Below are 13,201 nucleotides of genomic sequence, written 5' to 3' on the forward strand. Positions count from 1 at the left end.
TCTTATCTGGAGGATGCTTGTGGCTCTTAATCGAGAGTAATACAAGTGCTAGACTGACTTCTAGAACAGATTTTAAACAAAGCATTAGTATTTATGTTAAAAATATTCTTATGTCATGTTGCCATTTTCCAGCATTTATATCCTACATTGTTTTCCAGGATCTCTTCACTGACTGCCATTCTTAATTTTCTATATGTCAGAGCTGTCTTAACTGTATTTAAAACTATATTGAAATCACCCATCACTTCTTCCTTATTATTATGATGGTTTTTATTTTAATATTAGTCTTGCTTTTGTATTTTTGTTTCATCTCTCCATGTTTATATTTTGTGGGGTAGGAAAAGAAAGTTTGATCTATATACAGTAAAACTCCATTAGTCCGGCATCCAATGCTCCGGGACTCCTGATGGTCCGGCACCATCAGGAACCCGGAAGTGCTGGGGCAGCGGACAGTCTTCCCCCATTCAGCTGCTGCTGAAACTGATCGGGAGCAGAGCAGCTGGGGTGCTGCCAGGTTGGTCTCGTAGCGCTGCCCCTCGGGGCTGCGGGACCAACCCAGCAGCACCCCAGCTGCTCTTGGGGATGCCTGGGGCAGAGCAGCTGGAGTGCTGCCGGGTTGGTCCCGCAGCGCCAAAGGACGGCGCTGCGGGACCAACCCGGCAGGACCCCAGCTGCTCTACCCCAGGGGTCCCCGATTCAGCCGCTGCTGAAACAGATCAGCGGCTGATTCCAGGAAGCCCGGGGCAAAGCAGCTCTGCCCTGGGCTTCCTGGAATCAGCCGCTGATCTGTTTCAGCAGCGGCTGACTTGGGGACCCCTGGGGCAGAGCAGCTGGGGTGCTGCCGGGTTGGTCCCGCAGCGCCGAGGGGCGGCGCTACGGGACCAACCCGGCAGCACCCCAGCTGCTTTGCCCCAGGCGTCGGGATTCAGCCGCTGCTGAAACTGACCAGCAGCGTCAGTTTCACCAGCAGGCTGAATCCGGACGCCTGGGGCAGAGCAGCTGGGGTGCTGCGGGGTTGGTCTTGTAGCGCCGCCCCTCGGCGCTGCGGGACCAACCCGGCAGGACCCCAGCTGCTCTGCCCCAGGGGTCCCGAAGTCAGCCACTGCTGAAACAGAGCACCGGCTGAATCAGGGATGCCTGCGGCAGAGCCGGACCATCGTAAGGGGGGGGCTATGAGGGGCCTGGGATGGCATCCCCTCCCACCTCACTCCAGACCCCTCATAGCCCCCCCCTTCTGATAGTCCTGCATATCTGATAATCCAGCACCCCCTGGGTCCTAAAGGTGCCGGAGTATCGGAAGTTTACTGTACTCTTTTTCCTCTAGAGACATTTTAAGTGAGTGTTGTACTGTAATCACTTCTTTGTTCTTTCCTTTAATTAACAACTTTTCTTTTTTATGGGGTGTTTCAGGTTCTCGGCATTTTTAGATAAAAAGTTATATTCACATTTTTATTTAAGCTAATTTGTTAACAGGCCTTTCCAAAATTCCATCTAATCATGTATAATACACATTCTGAGTATTTTACTCTGATTCATTTTCAAGAAACTCCATTTGCAAACTTCCCATTGCAGTTAATACAGTAACCCAAATTATAGTGATACCATCTTATAACTCTTTATAGTTACTTAATAATAGAGATGTTAATGAACGTGTATTTGTGTAAATGTGTAACCACTGGATTTTTAGCTGTTACACATTTACATGAAAGGGGGACAGGCAGAAGCCAGTGCTCGTGGCTTTATATCAATGGTGCTGCTTCTGCCTTTCTACAATAGTATAACATAATGATATTTGTGGTTGGTAATCTCTTTTGAGTGGCAAATTATCCACATTTTCAAGGTGCTCACATACTGTTGTCTGATTGTTAACTCGTGCTTCCTTCATCTGCTTGTTGTATCCATTCTTTGTGTCTCATTTTACTCTGAGATCTGATGAAGTGGGTTTTGCCCACAAAAACTCGTGATTCTGTATATTTTGGTTACTCTCTAAGGTGCCACAGGACCACTCTTTGTTTATCAACAGGTCATTGTGACTGTTCGATATTTATAATTTGAACTGTTAGAAACACACTATGTGAACTGTTTCTGTTCCCGGTCTGGGAGGAATGTAACCTTAGAGCCAGGATTCTAGTGTGAACATTCACAATTACAAGTCCATAGTTCACATTCTGTGCATATTTCGCAATAGTCATTTAAAGCTGCTTGTTTCGGAAAACATTCCTGTCAGTGTATTAACTTTGTAGAATTGTCACAGGAAGCTAATATGTGATGTAGGTGGTGGAATGGAAATTACTCTGCAAATAGAATGTTTGCTTCTGACCAAACAGATTTAAATTTCTCCCAAATCATAAGTAAAGGCGTCTGAGTCTGTTCCGGTTTTATACTTCTTTTTAAAATCTTGAAAAACCTTATGATTTCTTATGTGGAGTTTATTATAAAAATCAGAAGTCCTATAAAGTCAATTTCAGTGTAATTCCCAGTATTCAGACTTGAAGTAGGCTTAGCAGGATGTAATATTTTCACTTGCCAAATATGTAAACATACCCATGATCTGATTCTGCAATGACTTGACATGGGAGTAGTTCAAGGGAGCTGTGCACAATGCATAAAGTTAAGCCGATCCCCATGACTCTGCAAGATCAGGATAATTAGCGCTTATTTTTTAGAAGGCAAAGTCTCTGACCATAGCAACAGACGTGTGCTAGAGTCACTGAGTCCCACTTCAATAGCCATATCAGTGCAGACATGTTGGTATTTAAAATGGTTATGATTGTATCCAAAATATATTGTCTTCTGAAACTGAGGTGCCTTAACTGCATCAGCCTGATCAGCCATTGGCTTGGAGGAACTTTGGCTTTTTTCTGGGAACTTGTACTATCTGTAGACAAATTATAAAAAAACAACAAATGGTCAGGTAGCACTTTATAGTCTAACAAAACATATACAGGCAGTCCCCGGGTTACGTACAAGATAGGGACTGTAGGTTTGTTCTTAAGTTGAATCTGTATGTAAGTCGGAACTGGCGTCCAGATTCAGACACTGCTGAAACTGACCGCCAGTTCTGACTTACATACAGAATCAACTTAAGAACCCCAGGCGTCCCCAAGTCAGCTGCTGCTGAAACTGATCAGCAGCTGATTCCAGGAAGCCTGGGGCAGAGCAACTCTGCCTGGGGCTTCCTGTAGTCAGCGCTGGTCAGTTTCAGCAGAAGCTGACTTGGGGATGCCTGGGGCAGAGCAGCTGGGGTGCTGCTGGGTTGCTCCAGTAGCGCCGCTCCTGGGTGCTACTGGACCAACCTACCAGCACCCCATCTGCTCTGCCCCAGGCGTCCTGATTCAGCCGCTGCTGAAACTGACCAGCAGCGGCTGAATCAGGACCTGGGGCAGAGCAGCTGGGGTGCTGCCGGGTTGGTCCAGTAGTGCCCAGAGCGGGCGCTGCAGGACCAATCGGCAGCGCCCCAGCTGCTCTGCCCCAGAGTCCAAAACAAAAGCCTGGTCTGCTGGGGGGGGGGGGAGCACACTAGCTGCCCCCCCCCCCCCCAGCAGACCAGGGACACCGGGAGCAGAGCCTCTGAGGCTTTGCTCTGGCAAAGCCTCAGAGGCGCGGGACCCCCCCGCGGCTGCGGCTTCATTCCGGGAGCCTGTGGTCTGCTGGGGACGGTCCCCAGCAGACCACAGGCACCCAGATTGAAGCGGCAGCAGCGGCGGTTCCCCGCGCCTCTGAGGCTTTGCTCTGGCAAAGCCTCAGAAGCGCGGGAACCCGCCCGGTGCCCCTGGTCTGCTGGAGACGGTCTCCAGCAGACCAGGGGCACCGGAGCAGCTTACGAACGGGACTTTCTCGCTCCGACTTCCGGGGCGAGAAAGCCCCGTTCGTAAGTGCGGATCCGACATAAGTCGGATCCGCGTAAGTCGGGGACTGCCTGTAGATGGTATCATGAGCTTTTGTGGGCACAACCTACTTCTTCAGATGACTGGAGTTTTGAGTGGCGTATGATCCCATCTCTATGTTTTGTTAGTCTATAATGTGCTACCAGACCATTTGTTGTTTTTTTGTAATTTATCCTGTACAGACTAACTTGGCTACCCCCTGAAGCTATCTATAGACAGTGGGAACATGACAGTTTTCTACCAAGTGTTTACAAGATGTAAACGTGAAGGAAGGAGACTAATAGTTTAGGGTTGTACAAGGGGATATAACCAGGAGTGATGGAATATAATTAAGATGTAGACTATTTAGTAATAAATGTGTGGGGAAAATGTGATTTCTAAAATCCATTTGATGTGGCATATTTGTCCAAGGAAAGTGCCGTAGACTTTTTTACCTAGGGCACGTATTCTCAGATTCCAAGGCCAGAAAGGATCCTTGTGAATATGACCTTAGGCTGTAGGACTGCCCTTCCCCTTGAATTCTTAGAGCATCTTTTTTGGGAAAACTTACCACCCAACCTTGATTTAAAAATTGTTAGTGGGGGGAATCCACTACAACTCTTGGTAAACTGTGCCAGTAATTAATTACTTTCACCATCAAAAATTTACACTTTATTTCCAGTCTGAATTTGTCTAGCTTGAACCTCCAACCATTAGAACATGTTATGCCTTTGGCTGTTAGATTGAAGATTATTAAATATTTTTCCCTGTCTAGGCACTTACAGACTGTAATCAAGTCACCCCTTAACCTTTGTCTTGTTGAACCATTAGTGACATTGTACAAGGCAATGGTAAGCCAGCCACCCTTGGAATACTGTGTACAATTCTGGTTGCCCATGTTCTAGAAAGATCAATTTAAATTGGGGGCAGGTGCAGAGAAGAGCTACTAGGATGATGAGGGGAATGAAGGACTCATTTTACGAGAAGATCTTGTTTAATCTAGCAAAAAGAAAGCTGAGAGCAGATATAATTGCACTCTGAAAATGTATCAGAGTAAATACCAGAATGGTGAAGACCTATTTATGCTAGAGGACAATGCTGTTGTAACTGCCACAGGGCAGATTTGTACCTGGGACCTCTGGAGCTTAGTGTAGGAGCTTTCACAGCTTGAGCTATAAAGCCAGCTGGCTCTTAGCTTAGCCTGTAGAGCTCACTTATTTTTATCTCTCACTGTAAGCGGTGTAAATGCTACTGCATGGGATAATGAACTACACCCGCTATGTGTGTGGGTTATACTGGCACAAGAAAAAATCAATATAATCTGTCAATAAACAAATTCAGATTTGAAGTCAGAAGATAGTGTCTAACCATCAGATTTGTGAGGTTCGGGGACAGCCTCCCAACAGGAGTTATGAGGGCGAACAACTTATTTAGTTTTTAGAGAGACTGGACACATTTCTGAATGGGGATGTATGATCTGGATATATCATGTAATCATTAGCCCCTCACTGCAGGGGCCACTGGCATTGGTGTATTGTAATCCCTCTGCTTGTGCACATAATAGTTTAGTCTCCAGCGGGTAGTAATATTTTGCTCTAATTTAGGTTGTTGGATTTAAGGAGCAGATGCTAGTGGCCTGCGCTAGCTATACAGACCTAATAATCCTAGTGGTCCCGTCTGGCCTTAAACTCTGTGACTCTAAGCTAGATGTAATGAGCTCCATGAGTCACTCATTATAAGATGTTTTCTTATCCTTTAAACATCCCTGTAGATGTTTTCTGAACCCTCTCCCATTTATCAATAACCATGTTGAATTTTGGATACCAGAACTAGATGCAATAGTCACAACAGTGCTGAATACAAGGTATACTCTTTCTTCTGCTTGAGATTTCCCTGTTTGCGCCTCAGGATTGCATTAGCTGTTTTGGCAACAACATTGCACTGGCACTTCCTGTGCAGCTGATTAGTCAATATGACTCCCAAATCTTTTTCAGAGTCACTGCTTCCCAGGAGAGAGTGCCCCACCTTCTAATCCTGACCTACACTCTTTTTTCCTAACTGTATACATTTATGTTTATCCATATTAAAACACACATTGCTAGTGCCAAGCTCATCCAGTGATCCAAATCATTCTGTATGCATGACTTGTCCTCTTCATTATTTATCACCTCCCAATATTTATATTCTATGTAACCTTACCATTGATGGTTTATGTAGGACTGGAAAATATAGAACAAAATATGTGCTGGAGAACAACTTTGTGCTAACAGGGAATGCAATAGATGATCTAATATGTCTTTTCTACCTTAGACTTGTATGCATATACTTGAGAGAAAGTAGAATAGCTAATATTGGGTCTGCTCATCTGCATGTATGTGTGGCTTACACCTGCATGTCATTGCAATGCCTTGATAATACTACGTGCCTTCACCCTACAGGAATGAAATTTTCCTCTTGGCATCACACTGTTTATTTTTGGATGGATCTTAGAGACCATTTATTCAGGTCTATTTTTGTTTAAACACAACACTGAGGGTTGTTTTTATGTCTGTTGTCTTTAGAGAGAAGAATCCAATGTTGGACTGTCTTAGACCTTATACTCAGTGCAGCTTCAGAGAGCAATTTGGTTTATCTAACCTGAAGAGGAAACGTATGGACAACAAGTCAGGAGGACATGGGCTTTCAATGCACTTTAAAAAATGATCAGGTATCAGAACTGGTTTGAGTTAGTTTGTATTAACAATATGAGTAATATCAACTGATATGAATTCAAAGAGTGCAATTTTTTGTAAACGTGGTCTTTAATTTCCAGGTATATTTACTTGTCCTTCTGAAACAATGGCTGCCTCCTATTCCTCCTGCACTTAGACATTCTAATACGTAAATTACATATTTTGTTGTTATATGAGCTATCGTGTACATGATTAAGGCTCCATTTTAATAGGACTCAGTTGATGTGGATAGGGAGAGACAAGCAGTTGGGTGCCCAAAGCCTGGGGGTACACTTTCAACTGAAGATTTTTGTCTGGTATTTTCAGATACAATTTGAACACTCTGAGCCATTTTGGACCCCTCGCTGATCATGTATGTTATGGCACAGCTTTGGGATGTAGGGCATTTTTCCACTTCACTTTTCCTGGAAGCTACTGTTCTCTAATGCATCTTTAGTAACAGTAAGTCCATGTCTTTTGAACCTCGAGAGTATGGCTGCTGGGAAAGAGGACTCTGCATCTTCAGCTAGTGTAGAATACACTGGTTCACTTCTTGAGATGGGCAAGTTAGGAGGATTTACATTGGCTGTTTTTCTGGAGCAGCTCAAGGTGTTCGTTTATAATCTAAAGCAGCAATGAGTAACCAAAAATAGGGAGTGGCCCACATGAGTGGCCTTCCTTTACCTCAGTTGGCCGCAGCAACCTCCCCCATCGGCTCTCCTCTCCCATGTGCAGGGTAACCGGAGTCCCAAACTTGTTACTCTTCCTCCTAGTACTTTCTGAGCATGCATATCCCTTGCTTCACTTTCCGTCCCCACTCCTTCCCATCTCCCAGAGCTGGAATGCTGCAACGCCAGAGGCTCGGGGGGGGGGGGGGGTGCAGGAGGCCTCTGTGTGTGTGTGTGTGTGTGTGTGTGTGTGTGTGTGGGCGGGGGAGATGCAGGAGTCAGGGCTGGGGGTTGGGGAGAAGGTGAGGGGGGCCCTGGGGCTGGATAACCTTACCTGGCCATAAGGGAGCTGTGGGTCGTCTGTGCAGGGGCACTGCTCCAGGGGTACCAGCAGCAGTGAGAGAGACCCCCTGGCTTCTTCCCAGGGGCTTCTGGCAATAGGGTATGCCAGGGATGCCCAGCACACGGCTCCCCTACTGCCGGCCCCTTTAACCAGCCTGCAGTGCTGCCTCACCTGACTGCATGCACCCAGCCAGCTCCTCCTGTAGCAACGGGCCCAGCTGGGAGAGCACATTGCAAGTGCTCCCCCCACTCCACTCCCCACCAGGCTCTTACTGGAGTGGTGCCCCAGGCCACACCCCTTTACTTTCACCTCCTGACTGACAGTGGAAAGCCTGCGTATCTGGGACTTCCTGCCGCCAGCTCTCCTATTTGGTAAACTTATGGAGTAACGTGAGGCCTGTTTGTTTGGCTAAGTTAGTGGTTCATTTTATTATGAGAAGGGGTATTTATTAGCAAGCTGAATTACAGTTATTTTTCTGGGTGTAATGGGCCCCAGCTCTGTGGTGGTAGAAACTGGTGGGTACTTGAATGTGGTGTTTTTGAACATTTACATGAATGCTCTTGGTTTATTACAATTTAATTTCTTAAAGGAATGGCTAAATGTAGCAATCCCTTTTTTTAACACGACAAATGGGCCAATTATTACTTACTCTGGAAAGCTTTTCTACTATAACAATATTGTGATAATTTCATGTCTGATCCATTGGGGTAGTGATGGGATAGACATACTATCGCTTACAACATTTAAATCAAAACTGAGGGGCTTTCAGAAAGCCATTGCATGGTACAATGACAAGTTGTGCTCAATGCAGGAATCATTGGGTGAAATTCTCTGGCCTGCTACCTTCAGGTGTTCTGACTAGATAATGTTAATGGCCTCTTCTGACCTTAAAATCTATTAAATCAGCTTTTGTCTTGTTAGTCTGCAGAGTGAATCTGTGTAGTCTGCTTTAGGAATAAGTTGTTTCAATCTTTCTTTTCTCAAAGGAAAATAATTCTATAGTCTAATTTTTTTTCAGATGTGCCTGCATGTGCTCTAATATTTTGTAATGCATATGGGGATTGGTGTCTTTAGCATCTATTCAGTACAGGATGAACCTATCTAGTCTGGCATTCTGATCCAACACATCCATGGTCCAGCATGATTTTAGTTAGTCTGATGGCCACTTATGGGTTTGGCCAAGTTTACCACAGTCCCATAAAGTTTGTTTATGGCCACCAGTCTTGGCTCTCAGTGTTCTGTGCTGTTGTTTAGCTTTATTTTACCCCTAAATGTCCTTTAAGAGCCCAGTAAGCAGTGGAAGTGTTGGCAATGCTGCTAGACATTATTGACCTCCCATGGTTTGGCAAATTCTCTGTTCTGGCACCGGTCAGGTACCAAAGGTCCTGGACTAGAGAGGTTCAACCTGTACTACATGTTGATTAGGCAGTGATACCGTGTGAGCATATGATACCTGTTAAATCAATATCATAGTTTTAGTCTTTAATATTCAGCGTTGTCTATTTTATATTTTGAAAATGAAGTAAAATAATTGTTTAAAAATAAATAATTGGGATCTGCAATTATGAGATAATGATTATTGCTACATAAATGCTCAGGTAAAGTTGCTGTATATTTTCAATGTAGGAGATACTTAGCAATAGAATGATAGCTATTTGATCATTATACTAAATAGGTTGAGTTTTAATTGCTTTAGGTAACAGACTTGTTTGATTCAACCAAAAAGAGAGCAGGTTAACTTTAAAATAAAATACATATTTTTGAAAGCATATTTTGATTGCCCAGCTTCTGTCTGTGAAGTTCCATTATAAATCATTCAGTTTTAATAAAGGGAGGTTAGCCAGAAAGCAATGTGAATTGCAGGCACATGTCTTTTGCGGATGTAACAAAAATGTGTACAATAGATGTATATACTTCAGGAATTAAAAACAGAGGAACACTTCCATGAGAGCAGTGCATCTCTGTTTTCTGTGCCTATGTTCATTGACATCTTTCCTGGCTTTGCCTTTTAATTGTGAGTGATGTAAGCAGTTTTATTCTTTTGATTAGTGTACAAGAATAAGCATAATGTGGAAAACTTCCATTTCTCCTAGGTATGAGCCTGCAAAATGGTTTTTCTAATAAATGTTCTCATTTACATGTCAGCATGAAATTCTTGAGGAAATGTTACTTCATGAAGAGAATATTATTCCTTTACATTTAGCATTCTGTAAGTAATCAAGGTTTGTGGTTAAGATGGACTCTTTTCACTGGAGAATTATAATTATTTCTTGGGTTGAAACTAACTTTATGCTGGTGAAAGCAATCAAGTATTTAAACTAGAGGCCTGAACCTACCCAAAACTGGTCTTGGTTTATCTGTCCAATGATCCTTCCATTCATCTGTAATGATTTTATTTCTTAATATTTTCTGTTAGTAGAATATCCTTATTGAGTATTCTATGCATGGTAAGTGTGAAATTGGAAAGGGGTGTGTGTGTGTGTGTGTGTGTGTGTGTGTGTGTGTGTGTGTGTGTGTGTGTGTGTGTAATATATATCTATAAGGGAGACTGTTCTAATAGCTGCTTTGTCTCCCCTGCTCCTTCTTTTACAGGTGCCTTGCTTTGTCTACCCTGTGAAAGAGTTGTGAAACTTCTAGGATTAATGCAGCCAGCTCACATGTTTTAAGCACAGCTGCCATTGATTCCATTAGTTGCCAAGTTTTTTTAGTACTGGACCGTATTTATATTCTACACAGGGGTATGTGTGCTGCATGCATCCAAGATCAGAGATTTGTAGCCAGTAGCATCTGTTGATCTGTGCCTGCGCAGTAGCTACCCTCATGCTCTGAACCAAGGATATAAGAGAGAGTGCTGTGCCAACCAGCACCTCTCCTGTTCCTTCTTACCGGCACCTTGCCTGAGTCAGAATCCTTTGTGTCCTAAGTGATTCTCGCTGTTGTACGCAGTTTTAGCATTCTTAGTACTAGTGGTTTATTGTTAACTTTGTTTCCCCACCTTGTAGAGCTTCTCCCCGTGGACAAGGAATATGTCCAGAGTTTTGGGGTTTAAAACTTTCTCTTGATCTGCTTCTTTTCCATTAGCAAAAACCTACCAGCATTATCTCTGCTGCTTTGGGGAAGCTCACATTGCCCCTAAGCGTAGCATGTTGCTTCTTCCTTCCCTGAACCCATGAGGGATAACAGCTCCATACGAGAAAACACCTCATGGAGAAGGCCATGAGACACCGGTCAGATCAAGGCTGGGGGACCTCCCCTTTACAGCAGTCTCATACTAAAGCAGTGCCCCTTCAAGCATGCCCTCTGGAGCAGAGGCAGGGTTCACAATGCCTAAAATTCGCCGAGGGGAGAGAGGGACGTGTTCAGAGGCACGAGGACAGAGCCTCTTCTAGATTTGTCTCTTAAAAAAAAAAATCTCTCTCTCTCTCTCTGACTCTGTCCAAGTCAGGTGAGTCCTTGCATACTGGTCTGCCTAAATCTTTCAATCAACAAGGGAAGGCATAAAAGAGAGAGGTTCCATTGGGTAGGTAGAAGGATTGGCACCCGATGGCTGTGACTGGGAACTCCACATGGAACACCTCTCTAACAATACTGCTGTGCTGAACACTGTGTCCTTGAATACACAGGCTTCATTGGCCATGATCCCCAGACTCCTTGAGTTTTGGGACAGACTGGACTTTTATCTCATCAGACGATATCTTTGCTTTACCCTATCAGCAATCTCTCTTCCTATGAGTCCAATCCTCCTTGGAGACATTTCAGCTCCAGAAAAAACTACCTCCATTCTTGCCTTAGTGCCATCAATGGACTGTGAGCTGACCGTTTCATTGGATGGGACTTCACTTCTGAGGGAGGCCACCTGGCACAGAACCAGGTTGCTTTGGAACCTCTCTCCTCCCAGACATGGCCACCCAGGAGACTGATGGTACCCAGTGCCTTGCCCTTGCCTCCCCGCCCCGCCCCCCCCCCCACACTGGTTGAGCCTTCATATGGCCATACAGAGGTCCATGGGGTCTGAGTGTTAAACACTTGAGATCTGTGCACAGATTGCAATGGTCCTCTTCTAGCTGACACCAGCTTGCTCGATTGGAGTACCCAGAGGAGAGGAAGCAATCCCCCTCCCCCACTAACCTTATACTCTGGTCCTGGAGCTGCCGTCGGAGCCGCTGCCTGCGCTCAGCAGCTGGCTGCTAGCATGTGCAGGCTGGGACACTGTGTGCGATCCAGCCTGCATGTGCAGGCCATGATGCAGCGCTGGGGACCGTGAGTGGAACGGCGCGAGCCATGAGCATGCATGCGGCTCACAGCGGCCCTGCCGTGAGAGCAGCTAACCTGAACGGTTCCAGGTTCCATCCCGGTTCTGTCAGGAGCCGCGAGTTGGCCACCCAAAGCTAAAGGTTCTGTAGCCATGGAGCCTGGCAGCTCCCATTAGCTCTGGTTCACTGATTCCAGCCAAGAGGAGCCACGGCAAGGAGAAGACTATTCAGAGAAAGGCAGAACAAGAACAACAGACTGGAAGCTGAAGCTGGACCAATTCACATTAGAAATGTTAACACTGCACACATTTTTGACAGTTGTAACCAGCAGAACAGCTACTGCGGGAACTCCACATTTCTGACCCCAGCTGGAGCCCTCACCTGCTCCTGTACCCCAGTCTCTGAGCCATCCTGGTCAAAATGAGTGAGCGAGGGTGCGTAAGGCCAGCGACGGAGGGGGAATGGAGTGAGCCAGGGGTAGGGCCTTCGAGGAGGAGCAGGGCAAAGGTGTTCCAGTTGTGTGTGCATGGAAAGTATCACCATTTTTAGTACATTTCCAGAAAATCCAGCGAAATCTTTCTTGGGAAACTGGGGTTGGAACACTTTCTATACCTCGTGCAAGGCTGAAAAGCTGAATCCGAAATCTCTCAGATTCTAGAATGTCAGCAGAATGGTTTATTTATGTCCCTCATGGTGGCCAACCTCTTTATACAAACAGACATTTGTGATTTCATCCAGCCTAGGAACAAGAAACTGAGGGAGATGCTCTATTTGCTCACTATCATGTGGGATGATTTCTCAGAGCAGCATCCTGTCTGAATCTTCAAGAAATGCATAAAATGGTTTCATGGAAACTACACCTAACTTCAGATGCTGTTATGAAATCACCCTTCAAGGCTCTTTCATCTGTATGTCTCTGTGTTGCCATTAACATGTACTTCCTGATCACTAACATGCCTGCACGTTGGATTTCAGAGCGAGAAGCTTTGTCTGTGGGGTATTTTCCCCTCACAGGTAAAATTGTAGGCTAGCTAAAACTAGCTTTTATTGCTGTTTTACTTCCTTTTTTTCTTTTATCCAAAACCCAAGAATCTGAAAAGAAGGATTGGCACCTGATCTATCAAAATATGTGGAATCATTCCGAAAATACTGTCCTGAAGTTTAAAGGAGCATTTAAAACCACAATTGAAACTTTGTGCAAGGGGAACTTACCAGGCTACTTATATGAATCCTTTAGGCGTCATTAGAGCTATCAGATAAAAGGCATTTTCATTTTTTGTAGACAAAAGTCCTTGAATCTGATGGAAAATATTTACAAGGTTGCTACATAGTCACGTAGGCTTATTCTCCCCTGGCATTA

At 44.9% G+C, this 13,201-nt stretch overlaps 1 protein-coding gene across 5 annotated transcripts in view; it reads left to right on the forward strand.

The window, feature by feature from the left end:
- MAP3K13 (mitogen-activated protein kinase kinase kinase 13) overlaps positions 1-13,201 on the forward strand; it is a 92,076-nt gene that overhangs the window by 26,783 nt on the left and 52,092 nt on the right. For 4 of the 5 annotated variants that reach the window (XM_075937349.2, XM_075937352.2, XM_075937350.2 and 1 more), the window contains one exon: positions 6,428-6,573. The exons of the other annotated variant lie outside the window; for it this stretch is intronic. The gene's annotated coding sequence lies outside the window, so the exon portion shown is untranslated. The remainder of the gene's footprint in view (positions 1-6,427; positions 6,574-13,201) is intronic. 5 annotated transcript variants of the gene reach the window in all.

The sequence above is a fragment of the Pelodiscus sinensis genome, chromosome 10 (assembly GCF_052426305.1).
Source record: "Pelodiscus sinensis isolate ZL-2025 chromosome 10, ASM5242630v1, whole genome shotgun sequence".
Taxonomy (NCBI): domain Eukaryota; kingdom Metazoa; phylum Chordata; order Testudines; family Trionychidae; genus Pelodiscus; species Pelodiscus sinensis.